This window comes from Schistocerca cancellata, chromosome 8 (assembly GCF_023864275.1).
Source record: "Schistocerca cancellata isolate TAMUIC-IGC-003103 chromosome 8, iqSchCanc2.1, whole genome shotgun sequence".
NCBI lineage: Eukaryota > Metazoa > Arthropoda > Insecta > Orthoptera > Acrididae > Schistocerca > Schistocerca cancellata.
The window spans coordinates 454,475,294-454,491,985 of NC_064633.1; positions in this window are offsets into that span (position 1 = coordinate 454,475,294).

Consider the following 16,692-nt stretch of genomic DNA (forward strand, 5'->3'; position numbering starts at 1 on the left):
AACTCAGTGCATCCATCGAGGCCAGAAGTGCTGCTACTATTCGCCTAAATTGCTTCATACTGCTAAGTTCTTTGTAAATGTGATTATTTTGTAATAAACAAGAAACGTCAACGATCTGCAACCAATTAGCTGAAGAAGTGCTCTGTATTCGGTGGAAAAGCTTACGCGTAGTGGGGGCGGATGTTTGCGACGCGGAGGTGCTCCGGTTTCTCGCTATAAAATTCTTGGCAAGCTGAGCTGTCTGCGGCTGTAGGAATAACCTGTATCATTCACGACGCGGACGGCACAAGGCTAATTTTGTATCGACGGGGAAGTGAAAACGAGGAGGTCAGCTGTAGGCCTGGTAACTTGTTACAACACGGTGAACAGATTACTCATTTGGAAACTACGAATTTATGAATTGCTACGATAAGATTGATCTCATACCGTAACGTTTACATGTGAGGATCCATTTACCGGTGTTTTTCTGACGCCCCTCTATTTGATAGATTGGCCCGAAATCAGTAGATTTCAGGCTACCACACTGCTGGCGGTAACTATGCTAATTATAGAGGTGCACACTGGTTTCCAATATCATTCTTGGGTACTTACTCCTGTTGATCAGCTTCAGCCATCTAAAAGGGGCTCCACCGAGGGCATAGACGTAGCGATGGATTGTTGGACTTCTTGGGCACAACGTATCGATGATGCGTCGCTGCATTCACCAGCGGTCGGTGGAACGTTCTCGCACCTATAGACCAGGTCCCAGACGTCCATGTAATCTAGACGCACGTCAAGATCGACGCGTTATGCGAGAAGTAGTGGGCGACATTTTCCGGGGACGAAATCTTAGCACATGTTGCAACTGCAGTATCATCAGCAGGATTAAGGTCACGTGAGTCTTTGGCCAGGCTAGCACTGACACCACGACACCGCCACTCCTGTGTCTTGGGAGAGTTGACTGGAGACTGGAAACGTATTCTGTTGTCTTCATGAAGGCAGCAGGTTCTTCCTGTACGCGAGTTATGGACATACATGTCTATGGTCTAGACTTGATAAGCTCGATATTCCAGAGCGCATTCGCTCACGAAACATGGGTCCCATACCAGGCTTCACTGTGTGTGTGTGGGGGGGGGGGGGGCGGGGGGGGGGGCTCAGTTACAACTCGCTGCCGCATTTGGTGCGTCTAGAGGGTACAGTAACTTGTGAAACAACACCAGCTACACTGCACAGGCAGCTACCCCCGTGCTACTGTCATTTCTTTGACAGGAGAGTGCTGTGCTGCAATCCAACATGCACTTTGTGGTGTGTAACAACTACCCTAGTCAACAAGATCACCGGGTCTCTCGCCAATTGAACGCGTATGGGATATGACGAAGTGGGAACTTACTCGTTATCCTCCGCCTGTAACGTTGCCGAATTGCAACAATAGACGCAAGATGCTTGGGACAGTCTATTGCAGCATGTCCTTCCTGCATTTATGATCACTGGTATTAGAGGATACACACTTGAGCTGCCGTCAGAGGAGGGTACTTGGTCTGAGTTTGGTAATTCAAAACTTGGATTTCATGGTCGAGCGGCTGCTCATAAGCCACACATCACGCCGGTAAATGCCAAACAACGCCTCGCTTGGTGGAAGGGGCGTAAACATTGGACGACTGAACAGCGGAAAAACTCGTATGTAGTCACGAATTACGGTATGCAAAGTGGCGATCCGATGGCAGTGTTGGTTATGGCGAATGCCCGGTGAACGTTATGTGCCATTGTGTGTAGTGCCAATAGTGAAATTCGGAGACGGTGGTGTTTAGGTGTGGTCATGTTTTTCATGGAGGGGCTTTTACCCCGTGTTGTTTTTCGTGGCACTATATCAGAACAAGCCTACATTGATGTTTTAAGCGCGTTCCTCATTCCCACAACTGAAGAGCAATCCGGGGTGGCGAGTACATCTTGCAACACGATCGAGCACCTGTTCATAATGCACAGCCTCTGGCGGAGTGGTTACTCGACAATAACAACCCTATCATGGAGTGGCCTGCACGGAGTCCTGACCCGAGTCCTATAGAACACCTTTGGGATGTTTTGGAACACCGACTTCGTGCCAGGCCTCAGTGACCGACGTCAATACCTCTCTTCAGTGCAGCACTCCGTGAAGAATGGGCTGCCATTCCCCAAGAAACCTGCCAGCTCCTGATTGAACGTATGCCTGGGAGAGTGAAAGCTGTCATCAAGGCTAAGGGTGGGCCAACACCGTATTGAATTCCAGCATTACTAATGGGAGGGCGCCACGAACTTGCAAGTCATTTTCAGCCAGGTGTCCGGATACTTTTGATCACATCTTTTATCTTAATTTAAGTATAGACATTATTATCAATATTAACAAGTAGCATCAAAATCCATGCATTAGAAGATTACTTTATTGCTTTATTCGAACGATTGACTTTACAAGCTGGTGCAGAACTGTGCTTCAGATACCCTATTTGCAAGCTTCTTTCCGTAATAGGGAACTAATGTCTCTTTAACTGACAACTTCACTTCAGTACTCCAGTTTTCTATTTACAACTTGTTAGCTTTATAGTGTATGCGTAGAGAGTCGAATTCTTGGGATTATTTTACTGCTACTTGCCTACTTAACATTATTCATTGCTGTAAGGTGCGTGCACGGCCAAAAATAAAACGCAAGCATAATCCTTTACTGGGAAGAGCATCAAGGAGTTTTTATGAGGTAAATTTGTATGGTTCTGAGAAATGACGTTTAATCGTCAAGCACACTTTGATTGCTCTCACTTCAAATGGCAACATCACTAGTGTACATTGTCCTTTGCTCTTAAAGAACCGTTTTATTCATTTACCCGTTTCGCACATAAACCTTATTCTCACTACTTTAACAGTTGCCAAAGAAAGTTGTTCTATAATTAAAACTAATTGCTCACTTGGATGCATAACAGAGAAATCGCACGTTCAAGGTTGACAGCGACTACAGCGGACTACGAATAACCTCAGTTTCCGCAATATTAGAGTTGAATTTAGATTTCTCACAACATATACCACTGACAACAGATTATTTCTCTTGGGAAATGCTTACTTGTTAGGCATTAAAAACACTTCATACGGATCATTAATTAGTTTTAAAATCTGCGGACGATTCCAATAAACGTGTCCAGTTATCTGTGTAGGCGCCAAATTATATCAAAATTTATTGGAAGACAGGAGTAGGTTAGACGTGGTTCTAACGACATAATAGGATTTGTCGGGGTCTGCTTCATTAAACTGATCCAACGCACCTAATATGGGATGGTGATTTGCATATTACATCACACTAATTACAGCACAAGTCAGAGGGACGGTGCTACTGCGTACGACACAGGATGTCAAACTACCCCGGTACAAGGAATGGAGAACACTAAACAACTATACTTCAATTAATAATCAATAAATTAATACAGTTATCTTTATTCGATAATTAATTCACTAAAATTCGACAGAGGATTATTATACTAAATACACACATACAACACACACACACACACACACACACAATGCTAGTGAAACGTATATTATGAAGTTGCTGAAATAATAACTAGTTTTTGAGAAAAGCACTTATTTTTATTTTTAAATCTTTTTTGCACAGTTTGACGTACAACTTTAAATAACAATTAAATAGCAAAAGTACCGACAATCTGTACAGTGACATCATGAAATTGCAATAGAATGAATTTTAAGAGAATCGTCCGCAGCTCGTGGTCTTGCGGTAGCGTTCTCGCTTCCCACGCCCGGGTTCCCGGGTTCGATTCCCGGCGGGGTCAGGGATTTTCTCTGCCTCTTGATGACTGGGTGTTGTGTGATGTCATTAGGTTAGTTAGGTTTAAGTAGTTCTAAGTTCTAGGGGACTGATGACCATAGATGTTAAGTCCCATAGTGCTCAGAGCCATTTTTAAGAGAATCGCGGGAAGAGTTCACTGTAGGCAGTTCACTTGAAGTTTATTGGACATCCATGAAAAAGGCAGTCACTGATATGGGCAGACAAACATATGCAAAAGGAAGGTAGCAGCAAAGCAACGTTATGTAATAGAAGAAATACTTGGATTTCAACTTCTTTAATTCAGATTGGCCTATTCTCAAAAAAAAAATGGTATACTATTTAAGGTATGTAGATGTTATCCTCATGTTGGTAGATGGCAGCCATGCAGATATCTAAAATATCCACCAAAAACTAAACCAACTACACCCTAAAATTAAATTCAATATGGAAACTGCAAAGACAATACCATTAACTATCTAAACCTTACAATGTCAAAGATGATAGTCGCCACAAATTTTATATCTGTAGAAAAAATACCACTTCCGACAACATTATATATGCCAATTCCTGTCATCCAGTGGCTCATAAACTTGTATTTTTCCATTCAATAATGAATAGATTAAACAACCTACCACTAGAAAAGCCAGGGATTCAAAAAGAACTTAACACACTTGATTATGTAGCCTATACAAATGATTGTGGTCACAACATACTCGCAAAATTATACTACAAAGGTAAAACATCAAAGCAGAACACAATACATAAGGATATATGCCTAACTCGAGAAACATCACCGACACAGAAAATAAGATGCGTACCAGCAGTCTACCTTGATAGACTTTAGAAAAGAATTAATGCACTTTTTAAAGCCAATGATATTCAACTAGCCTTTCGAACCAATAACAAATTTTCACTAAAATTGTGTTCCGCTACCACTCGAAATGTGATAACCCAGGCATATATAAAGTCACATTTGGTAACTGTAATAGCTTTGACATTGGCCAAACAGAAAGAAATTTCAGCGTGGAATATAAAGAACACATTAGAGAGAGCGAATATAATCAGTCCACCTTCTTTCTATACATGAAAAATCAAAATTACACTGCTGATACGATCGCAAGTGCTCTACAGATTCTGCACGTAGTACCAAACGATTTTTCAGTGAACATTCTTCATGAATTAGAAATCTATATGTACACGAGAAAATACCCACAAAAAATACTAAACGAACTACCTCAGAAACTTTACTGAAATTTTAGAACATAAAAATGGATTAATCGGAAGATGCAACAATAAAAGACAATCATAACACATTTTAGTTGATAAAATAATGTCACTGTTCATCTGCCCAACCTTTGTAAACATATAACGTCCTAAGAGGGAACTGTCAAACAGGTGTAACGTCATAATTAACATTTTATTTTCAACATGTTGAGATCATTTACCATCTTATTAAAGCTGTGACAGTTATAAATCAGTCCACTAATGACGTAATAAAGGACGTAATATAAATCTATACGTGAGTACAATGCATCTACTTTAATATGAATTACATTGGCATCCATACCAATTGTCATCAAAATTATAGCTGCAGGTACTTGCCCTAAAGAAGAAAAAAAAAGCTCATTTATAATTCCAGGACCTCTTTAAATGAATTAAGAGTGTAATGAGCAAATGATATGGACTGAAAATTAGCTGAAGGAAGATATCATTAATGTGACGTAGTGGAAATGAGATTAGGAATAAACTTGGCATAGAAACTAGTGACTATGGCGCAGAGGAGGCCGCCTCTGTAGCCAAATGACTGGCGTCGCTGCCTTCGATGCAGAAAGACCCAGCTTCGATTCCCGCTACCTCCTCACGGTTTTTCTAAGGTTCGGAAGCGTGTGATGGGGTCTACTCAGCCTCGTGAGGCCATGTGAGGAGCTGATCAAATAAAGAATCAGCATCAGCATCAGCAGTCGTCTACTGTCCTCAAAGGCTAGAAGGATTAACCACATGTCCGACGATCATAGATCGCTCGTCGTGCTGCCTTGTAGGCAGCACTCAGCTACTGGGAGCAGAACTTAGGCCTGATCCGTCAGTTCTACTGGTAAATAAATACTGAGTCTGGTGTGATGAGCCGGCCGGTGTGGCCGTGCGGTTCTAGGCGCTTCAGTCTGGAACCGCGTACCCGCTACGGTCGCAGGTTCGAATCCTGGACATGGATATGTGTGATGTCCTTAGGTTAGTTAGGTTTAAGTAGTTCTAAGTTCTAGGGGACTGATGACCACAGATGTTAAGTCCCATAGTGCTCAGAGCCATTTGAACCATCTGATGTGATGACCCGCCGTGAGTGAGTGAGCTGACGCTGAGGTCAGAACTGCAGAAAGCAACGCATTTGTTGATGTGTATTAATGTATGTGGGCAACGGCCTTGCCGGAGTGGATACACCGGTTACCGTGAGATCACAGAAGTTAAGTGCTGTCGGGCGTGGCCGGCACTTGGATGGGTGACCATCCAGCTGCCATGCGCTGTTGCCATATTTCGGGGTGCACTCAGCCTCGTGGTGCCAAGTGAGGAGCTACTCGACCGAATAGTAGCGGCCCCTGTCAAAGACAACCATCATAACGACCGGGAGAGCGGTGTGCTGGCCACATTACCCACCTATCCGCATCCCGCCTGAGGATGACATGGCGGTCGGATGGTTCCGATGGGCCGCTTGTGGCCTGAAGACGGAGTGCTATTAAAGTATGTAAAACTGCGTAATATTTTATTTATATACATATATTTATGAAGTAAGTGAAACCTCAGTGTGTTGCTTTTATGACATTTATCTAGATATGGCGTTAACATAAAAGTTTTCCGTCAATATAACAGCACCTTTCCAGTTTAATATAACCGTGGATACTTTAAGCACACTCACGAGCACGAAGGAAACCTACGTGCCGTGAAATGGTGTGATTGGAAAAAGGAACAAGAAGAAGTCGAATTACAGGAAATTAGCCTCACTATGGTTCCAATATAAATGCATTAGATGCAATTTGTCGCGTTAATTTCCGTTTACAGTCATCACTATGCTGTTGCTCATAGTCTACGCCTCGCGTGACTCGTGCACGTACAGATTAATGCCGACAATCTTCATTTCCCCTTGCTGGGGGGAGAGGGGATGTTATTGATACTCAGTGTGTAACGGTGGCTTGCGGACTGCGAATGGAACACCGCCTTCAGTCACATTCATTATGTTGCGTCATTATAGCCTCTTGTGGCCTACTTCACATTTGGCACGTTGAACTACATTTAGACGTGAGGATGTTGCGATTTTCACGTCTTCGGCGAAGGAAAAGGTTAGCTGGATGTGGGCCAGTCAGAGTAGCGTGGCGCAAGTAGGCGCAAACTTCTTGTAGGCGCTCGTTCAAAGACGGCGGGTGCTTCAGCTTTACGGACAGCGAAGTGCAGTTGCGAGAAGGCTTAAAACGGCGCGACCGCCACCCCGGTGGCTCGCGAAACACAGGCGCCAGCTCGCGACAGGCACTTTGCGCCACCTATATATAGCGAGCTGCGTGGGTGGAGGCGGCGCAGCGGCAGGTTCACGGCAGTTAGCGGCTTCAAAGGCGGCGCCGAGCTTCCTGCGGCCGAGACGTAAACAGCCGCATTAAGTGCTGTTCGGGCGAGCAGCTTGCAGCTGCTAGCCGCTAGCAGACCGCTCCGCCCCGTAGTTAAGCTCTGGGCACAGCGCAGAGAGCCTGTGGAGGCCGCAGATGGTCCTCCTGCTGCGGCAAGTACTAACCGGCAGACAGCTGCCTGAAACGTCAAAGCGGCCTCGGCATGTTGTACCGTATCGTACTAATCTTTAAAACACAGTGGTTGTAAGCATGGGGAGGAAGGGCTATTTCTTTCCAAGTCACTTTTCAGCCACCCTGAATACCTGCAGTGCAGTGTCTGAGACACTGCGTTGACGATGAACAGCCCCATACAACTAAAAAAGAAGTCACAAACTGTGATTCCACATTAGCTGTAGAAAGTTTCAGAACAAATGAAAATTCGTGCTGGACCGGCAGTCGAAGCTGAATCTCCCGCATGTGGCAAGCGATGGCCTTAAAAACTTCGGCTATCCGAGCACGCTTCCAGAAGAAGCCCAAATCTCCATTTTTCTTCGCTTCTACTGTCTCTTGTGCTAACAGTATAGTAGCGTCATTTCCATATAGGGTGAAACACTGGCTCAGTGTCTTTGGTGTTTTCAGCACCTCACATTATGTGGCACTCAGCGTAATATAGTGCGAGCGCAAGGGACAGTAGACATCGGGGCAAATGGTGGTTTGGGCCGCTCGTGGAAGCATGCTCTGATAGCCCAAGAGGTTAAGGCGACTGATGGCGACAAGCAGAAGATCTGGGTTCGAGTCCCGGTTTGGCACAAATTGTAATTTGTTCAGAAATATTCTATAGCTGATATAGAATCAACCTCGCAATTTGCGAGTTGATTCTTAACTTAATGTGGCTGTTGATAGTCAACACAGTATTCACAATGAACTGCAGCATTTGAAGCCATAGTGAGGCAACAGTGAGGGAAAACAGTCCACCCTCTGTGAGAATCAATGAAATATAATTCGAGCGCAAAGGAGAGTAGACAACACGACAAATTGTGTTTTGGACCGCTCCTGGAAGTGTGCTCAGATATGCGAAGTGCTTAAGGTGACTACGCACAACAAGCGTGATATCCACGTTTTAATCCCTGTTCAGCAGAAATTTTAATTTCTTCTGAAATATACTACAGCTGATGAAGAATAATAATCGCAGTTGTAGAGTTAAATCAGCTTAATATGTCTCACATAACTTCCCATACCACTTGTAGTGGTACAGATTTCTAACTACTACGATGTATCGAGTCCTACCTTTGCTGGACACAAGTTCACAGGCGACATGGGGATGCCCCATCAACTAGAAAGTGGAGTGAGCTTAAAATGCATTGACTGTTGTTCTGCCAGACCTGGTCGTGGAGTGAACGATTGGGGCGGCTTCCATTAATGCGAATATGGGTACGTAGTTTTTATGCAACGATTAGTGTCGTGCAAAATGGAACAATATATATTTCTTTACTACAACTGGAAATAAACAAAACTGGCACTGGGTAATTCGAGGGGTGATGTGAATAGTGTACTCTGAATATACTTCCTGTGGTCTTTAGGTTGTGTCAGTTATTACAGTGCGTAAGTTGATATGTAATGCTGTCCACAAATGGTCCGAAGTCGAACTAATACGACTGTAAACTCCAAATCAAAAGTCATACTGAGTAAATGAACAGATAATAAAACCTTCAAACGGCTGGACAAATTACATACTCGTGGGTAAGGACTTGTATTTTCAGAATGGCGCCGATAAGTTTTCCGATCCAATCTCTTCCAGACTGCACCTCTGCCAGGTTTGTGTTGTCGACAAAAATCCCTTATTTATTCCTTCCTTTCTTGCTTCCATATGTAGCTGGATCTGTTTATTAACATTTTTATACGGATTAAACTCTTATCGAATCAATTAAAAATATCCACCTGCATCCTTCTCCATAAATTAATAACTTACATGACCATTTCTCTCTCTCAGTCATTAACCCTTTCAGCCCTGAATATTTGCTGGAGGAAGGAACATTTTTCTTTGATGTGGTAATGCTCTTAGGTGATTTTTAAATGATTTTAGATGCAAGATTTATACAAAAATGTGTACCTATTTTCAAAATACAATTCATACACATGATTTCATTTTATGAACTAAATAAACTAATATTCTCTATTGTAATGAATAGTAAAATTATCAATCAGTAGTTATCATGCAAAATAACAACAACAACATTCAATTATACAGTGGAATGTAGCGAACCAACAACATTCGTGTTGGCTGGTAGTTACGAACTGCTGCGCGCTGTTATATTGACTGGCTGATATTTTCATAGAGATGCACAACAGCTGGAAGCACGTGCGCTTTATCAAAATGTTTGACGTTCACAAATGTGTACGTTAGGCATCAGCTGGGAAAAATACTTCTGTTTCAACTGAAACACAGTGAAATTTAATGTACGCAATAGTAGCCAGAGGTTCTGAATGCTTTTAAGCAAATGCTTTCATCCTCTCACGATTATTCTTCTATCTATTTCTGTTTCTCAATGAGCCACGCCACTTCTTTAGACCTCCCTTTATTACTTGTGTTCCATTACTTTCCCTCTCTGTCCCTGCCCCCTGTTTTCTCACATACGGTAGTACATGTACCCGCAGTTTATATCTAACTGATTGTAAAATATTTTTGTTGTTCCACTTTTAATGAGGTGACAAACTATTTTAATATCACATACATTACCTCTCCCACGTGCTAGATTAAATAAATCAGTAAATAAAATAAATAAATAAAAACAGAAAGTGAATGAGACAGGGAAGGAGAAGTTACCTACTACTGTGGCCCCTCGTAACAGATCCAATAAGCACATTATTCTCTGAGGATCCTGTTCAGGTAATGTATCTACGCTGAGTCAAATTACATATTTTAACACTGAAATGGATATTGACTTTACTGGTTTGGCAAAGGATGCGATATTCGATATAACAAAGGAAGAAACAAGTTTTCCAATGCCTTTAAAAGACTTTGTCATAAGTGAGCCACATGTGCACTCACCTATATAACTTTGCCGTGGAACGGCTTTAGGTTTCATTACCAAGCTACGGTTTCTTTAGCGTCTGTATTGGTGGCACCCCTGCAGGTCCTCGACCGGGAGTTACGTGTACGCCCAGCACACACTGGAACTCTGGCTGCTGGCGTTTGACTATCTGGGAAGGAGTCTCGTTGGACTGCACCATGAGATTGCTAACCATGAAGCGCCGCGTTTGGGTCGCGAATGTTTATTTTGAGGAGCATGCCTACGCGTACTAGAGAGCTGCCACTTCCCTTAGCGTGTACAGTAGCGGACCTTACTCTGGTGCTCAGGTAGGTCTGTTTCCCTCTGCCTTTGTTGGTGGACATGGCTACATATTTGGTCCTTAAATGTCCTAGGCCTGACGCAGGAGAAACAATGAGTACTATTTCTCGTGTGCGGTAAAGTTTCCGCCATGTTTCGTAAATACTCAGTGCTTTTATTACAGTATTTTGTTTGTTCTTTATAAGCTGATATGACATATTATACTGCTGATCGTAGTTTTGGCCAAAGTGTATAACATGGATTACCATCCCGGTAGTAAAGACATCTCCGAATTAAACATTTATTCTACTTAGAGAGGCCTTGCATTTTGTCTAATTCTGTCTGTGAGTACTTGGTCTAGAAAAACTTGCTTTTTCCTGCACTACTGGTGTATGTGTTTCCTAGATTGAGGTATCTTTAATTGTGTGTTAAACTAGATCTAAATAGATATGCCTTACCTGCACTCGTGGTGCGTGTGTTTTCTACGTTTAGGTGTCTGTACAGCTTTCATTGTCGGTTTACTTTAACCAAGAAGATTGACCTTTCTTGCACTTCTGGTGCATGTACGCTCTGGCTGTAGGTATCTTTGATATTTTTCATTATTAGTTGAGAGTGAAAGTTCCATTTGTGCTTTGTACTTTAGTTAATTCTGTAAATTTTACTCTGTTAAGACCCAGTACATGTGGTTCTAAACGGGCTCAGTCATGCTTAGAGGCTGTGTTTATCAATGATAGCAGATATGTTGACTATTTACTAGAAAGGACATCGTCTTAGTTAAAAAGCAATTGTTATGCTAATTATTACGTTTGTATTACGTGAAGCGCCATCTCTTGGTCACTTGAAGCACAGTTTTCTATTTTTTTTTGTGTGTGTGTTAATATAACATCGTATCATTTCAAGCATGTGTGTCAAGTTTTATCTCTCTACCTACATTATTCCATAAAGTACTCAATTTTCAGATTAATCGGCCTCTCGGGTTACCCTGTTTTTTCATCTCAGTAATCGAAAATACTTATTTCTCTGCACTGATCTTGCACGTCCTATAGAGCTTCAGCGCTGTAATTTTTCTTGGTTAAACGACTTTTATTGCTGTTTCGTTTCTTATCTAAATACGACTTGACACCTAACAGAGAATTTCAAGTAATGGTTACAACCTGCCAAGCGTTCTTGTCACACAGCAAGATATTTCAAACACGCTAATATTGATTTATTTTCGTTCGATAGCGTCCTGTGAATAAGTGGAGATCCTGCTGTTTAAGTAGAGACAGCGAAGCTATGCTCTGAAAGAGACGAACGGATCGGCGGAGCAAGGGAAGGTAGCGAGGACAAAAAAACAAAGTGTGTTAGTGGGAAGAAGCGGAGACCAAAGAGAGAGAGAGAGAGAACTGAAAAGGCTTTTCTGCGAGTATTGAAGAGCAGGGAGGACAGCCGTGAGTGAGAGAGAGCCAGGCAGAATAATGAAACGAACGCCTGGGATTACAGGTCACAAAAAATTTTAGCGAGACCTGCGTTTCGAAATCTCCCCGCAGGCGGAATCCCCAAGTAATCAATGTCTCGAGTCCCGATACTTGCTTGCGTTTCTTCTAGCTGGGGGCTGTGTGCAAACAAGGGTTCCTTACGACTCATTTTGCTCTGTCAATACCCTTTTCGCAGGTAGGGCACTTTCAGTAAACAAGTGACGGGTACACGACGACGGACTGGGCACGGTACCGCCGGCAGCGGCGGATAATTCTGCCGTGTTGCGACTGCGAACTGCTGCTGCGTTCGCACAATGAAATGTAAAGAACACCGCCTGGCCTTTCTTCCTCTATGTGCACGAGTGAGTGTGTAAGTCTGCGTGTGCGTGTGTGTGTTTGTATGTGTGTGTGTGTATGTGTGTGTGGAAGAGGGAGAAAGGGGTGGATATACAGTGGGCTTCGACTGTTGGGTCAACCGGAACGCGCTCTACGTTTTCAGAGCTAAGCCAGAGTGTAATGAAATACACAGACGGTGCACTAAAGGCTGGTTGGTTCCACTTATGTACCTTTCCCCTACCTCTGACCTTTCCGTTACTTTTGCAGGCAGCCGCGACCTTTGCGAACGAAATATCTACGCATCCAACAGGACTGAGAGAAACGACATGATGACATTGCCTGTTAGAAATATTTCTCACGTTATCATAATGCTGTTAGTAACAGATAAATTTTGATCATGTCACAAAAAGCGTACTTGTGTTGTGTTTCGTGTGTGTGTGTGTGTGTGTGTGTGTGTGTGTGTGTGTGTACGCCTGCGCTTGTGCGTGTGCGCGTGCTGTCACTAGAGCTACTCGACACACAAATGTCAAATTCTATAATAAAAACAGCTGTCATACCCTCCCTCCCGGATAATGTGCCCTTTAAGCCTCTGCTTCCGGGACACGGGGTGCGCGTGTGGGCCCCGGATCAAATCCTCCCTGCATATTAACGACGACGACCAGCCTGCATGTCTTTTTAGGTGGTTTCCCTCAACCGACATGACGAATACTGCGCTGGTACTCACGTCCCGCCTAAATTACACGATTCGCAAACAATAATAAATTGGAAAGAAAGAATGCCTCGGAGAGATTCAGTATGGATGCTCATTTGCTTACAAGAAAGCATAGGACTCTGACTTTGACGTCTGATGTGAGATTGCTGTACAACGGTGAGAAAGGTGGGCTCCTCGACATACCAGAAGAGCTGGAGATCTTTTACCATCAGAAACATGTTAGGTGCAGCCCGATTAATGATCTGGTCATTATAAACGCTGCTTACTTGTAAGCAGTGAAAAATACGACCCATCGGGTACGAAATAGGTCCTGACTTTTTACCAATATGTAGCAGCCAATGACGTGAGCAGTCACTGATGTAAAACTGTACGAATACTATGGTTATAATATTGAACCTACGTAACTATTTCTATGTTGCGTTGATACAGATAGGAGTATATTGATGTCACCATCAAATCAGTACCTTATTTTAATTGTACAAATTATTAAATAATATGTATGAAGTGGTGCGGACATCATTAATCTTTACACCCGTTACGGATTGGCATATTTCACCAACGATCCATCTTGGTGATCTTTGGCGTCATATATGAACTATTCAGCAAGTAATCCTCCTCACGACGTTTAAAATAAAAGTATAAATGAAAAAAATATTCAAATCACTTTCAATAGTAACAGAAGGCATCATGTGCTTCCTAGCAGTTTTAAATTTTCGGGAAATTTTATGAAACCGATTTTACCTATGCTTTCAAAGATTAAGAAAGTAAGTGGCTAACAAGGAGTAAATCTGACGTTTTCTGCTGTCAACTGTTAAATATAGCTGTAAGTCATCGCAGCAACGTCAATATTTTACTTTATTTTATTCCTGTGCTACATTATAAATTTGAAAAGCGACCATAACCGCTTTATTATGAAGTTTATATATTACGTACTTAATACAGAGGGCGCCACAACAAGGCTTTCTCTATTGCACAAAAGTCTTTAATGAAATGAACAACATGTGAAGACTTACTCGGGCATGTGCACTACTGGCCATTGAAATAGCTACACCAATAAGAAATGCAGATGATGAACGGGTATTCATTGGAGAAATACACTCCTGGAAATTGAAATAAGAACACCGTGCATTCATTGTCCCAGGAAGGGGAAACTTTATTGACACATTCCTGGGGTCAGATACATCACATGATCACACTGACAGAACCACAGGCACATAGACACAGGCAACAGAGCATGCACAATGTCGGCACTAGTACAGTGTATATCCACCTTTCGCAGCAATGCAGGCTGCTATTCTCCCATGGAGACGATCGTAGAGATGCTGGATGTAGTCCTGTGGAACGGCTTGCCATGCCATTTCCACCTGGCGCCTCAGTTGGACCAGCGTTCGTGCTGGACGTGCAGACCGCGTGAGACGACGCTTCATCCAGTCCCAAACATGCTCAATGGGGGACAGATCCGGAGATCTTGCTGGCCAGGGTAGTTGACTTACACCTTCTAGAGCACGTTGGGTGGCACGGGATACATGCGGACGTGCATTGTCCTGTTGGAATAGCAAGTTCCCTTGCCGGTCTAGGAATGGTAGAACGATGGGTTCGATGACGGTTTGGATGTACCGTGCACTATTCAGTGTCCCCTCGACGATCACCAGTGGTGTACGGCCAGTGTAGGAGATCGCTCCCCACACCATGATGCCGGGTGTTGGTCCTGTGTGCCTCGGTCGTATGCAGTCCTGATTGTGGCGCTCACCTGCACGGCGCCAAACACGCATACGACTATCATTGGCACCAAGGCAGAAGCGACTCTCATCGCTGAAGACGACACGTCTCCATTCGTCCCTCCATTCACGCCTGTCGCGACACCACTGGAGGCGGGCTGCACGATGTTGGGGCGTGAGCGGAAGACGGCGTAACGGTGTGCGGGACCGTAGCCCAGCTTCATGGAGACGGTTGCGAATGGTCCTCGCCGATACCCCAGGAGCAACAGTGTCCCTAATTTGCTGGGAAGTGGCGGTGCGGTCCACTACGGCACTGCGTAGGATCCTACGGTCTTGGCGTGCATCCGTGCGTCGCTGCGGTCCGGTCCCAGGTCGACGGGCACGTGCACCTTCTGCCGACCACTGGCGACAACATCGATGTACTGTGGAGACATCACGCCCCACGTGTTGAGCAATTCGGCGGTACGTCCACCCGGCCTCCCGCATGCCCACTATACGCCCTCGCTCAAAGTCCGTCAACTGCACATACGGTTCACGTCCACGCTGTCACGGCATGCTACCAGTGTTAAAGACTGCGATGGAGCTCCGTATGCCACGGCAAACTGGCTGACACTGACGGCGGCGGTGCACAAATGCTGCGCAGCTAGCGCCATTCGACGGCCAACACCGCGGTTCCTGGTGTGTCCGCTGTGCCGTGCGTGTGATCATTGCTTGTACAGCCCTCTCGCAGTGTCCGGAGCAAGTATGGTGGGTCTGACACACCGGTGTCAATGTGTTCTTTTTTCCATTTCGAGAAGTGTATATTATACTAGAACTCACATGTCATTATATTTTCACGCAATTTGGGTGCCTAGATCCTGAGAAATCAGTACCTAGTTCAACCACCTATGGCTGTAATAACGGCATTGATACGCCTGGGCATTGAGTCAAACAGAGCTTGGATTGCGTGTACAGATACAGCTGCCCATGCAGCTTCAAAACGATACCACAGTTCATCACGAGTAGTGGCTGGCGTATTGTCACGAGCCAGTTGCTCGGCCACCATTGACAAGACGTTTTTAGTTGGTGAGAGATCTGGAGAATGTCCTGGCCAGGACAGCAACTGAACATTTTCTGTATCCAGAAAGGTCCGTACAGGACCTGCATATGTGGTCGTGCATTAACCTGCTGAAATGTAGGGTTTCGCAGGGATCGAATGAAGGGTAGAGCCACGGGTCGTAACACATCTGAAATGTAACGTCCACTGTTCAAAGTGCCGTCAATGCTAACAAGAGGTGACCGAGACGTGTATTCAATGGCACGCCATACCATCACGCCGGGTGATACGCCAGTATGACGATGACGAATACACATTTCCAATGTGCGTTCACCACGATGTCGCCAAACACGGATGCGACCATCATCATGCTGAAACATAACCTGGATTCATCCGAAAAAATGACGTTAGGCCATTCGTGCACCCAGGTTCGTCGTTGAGTACACCATTGCAGGCGCTCCTGTCTGTGATGCAGCGTCTTGGGTAACCGCAACCATGGTCTCCGAGCTGGTAGTCCATGTTGCTGCAAACGTTGTCGAACTCTTCGTGCAGATAGTTGTCTTGCAAACGTCCCCATCTGTTGACTCAGGGATCGAGACGTGTCTGCACGATCCGTTACAGCCATGCGGATAATATGCCTGTTATCTCGACTGCTAGTGATACGAGGGCGTTGGGATCCAGCACGGCCTTCCGTGTTACCCTCCTTAACCCACCGATTCCATATTCCACTAACAGTCATTGG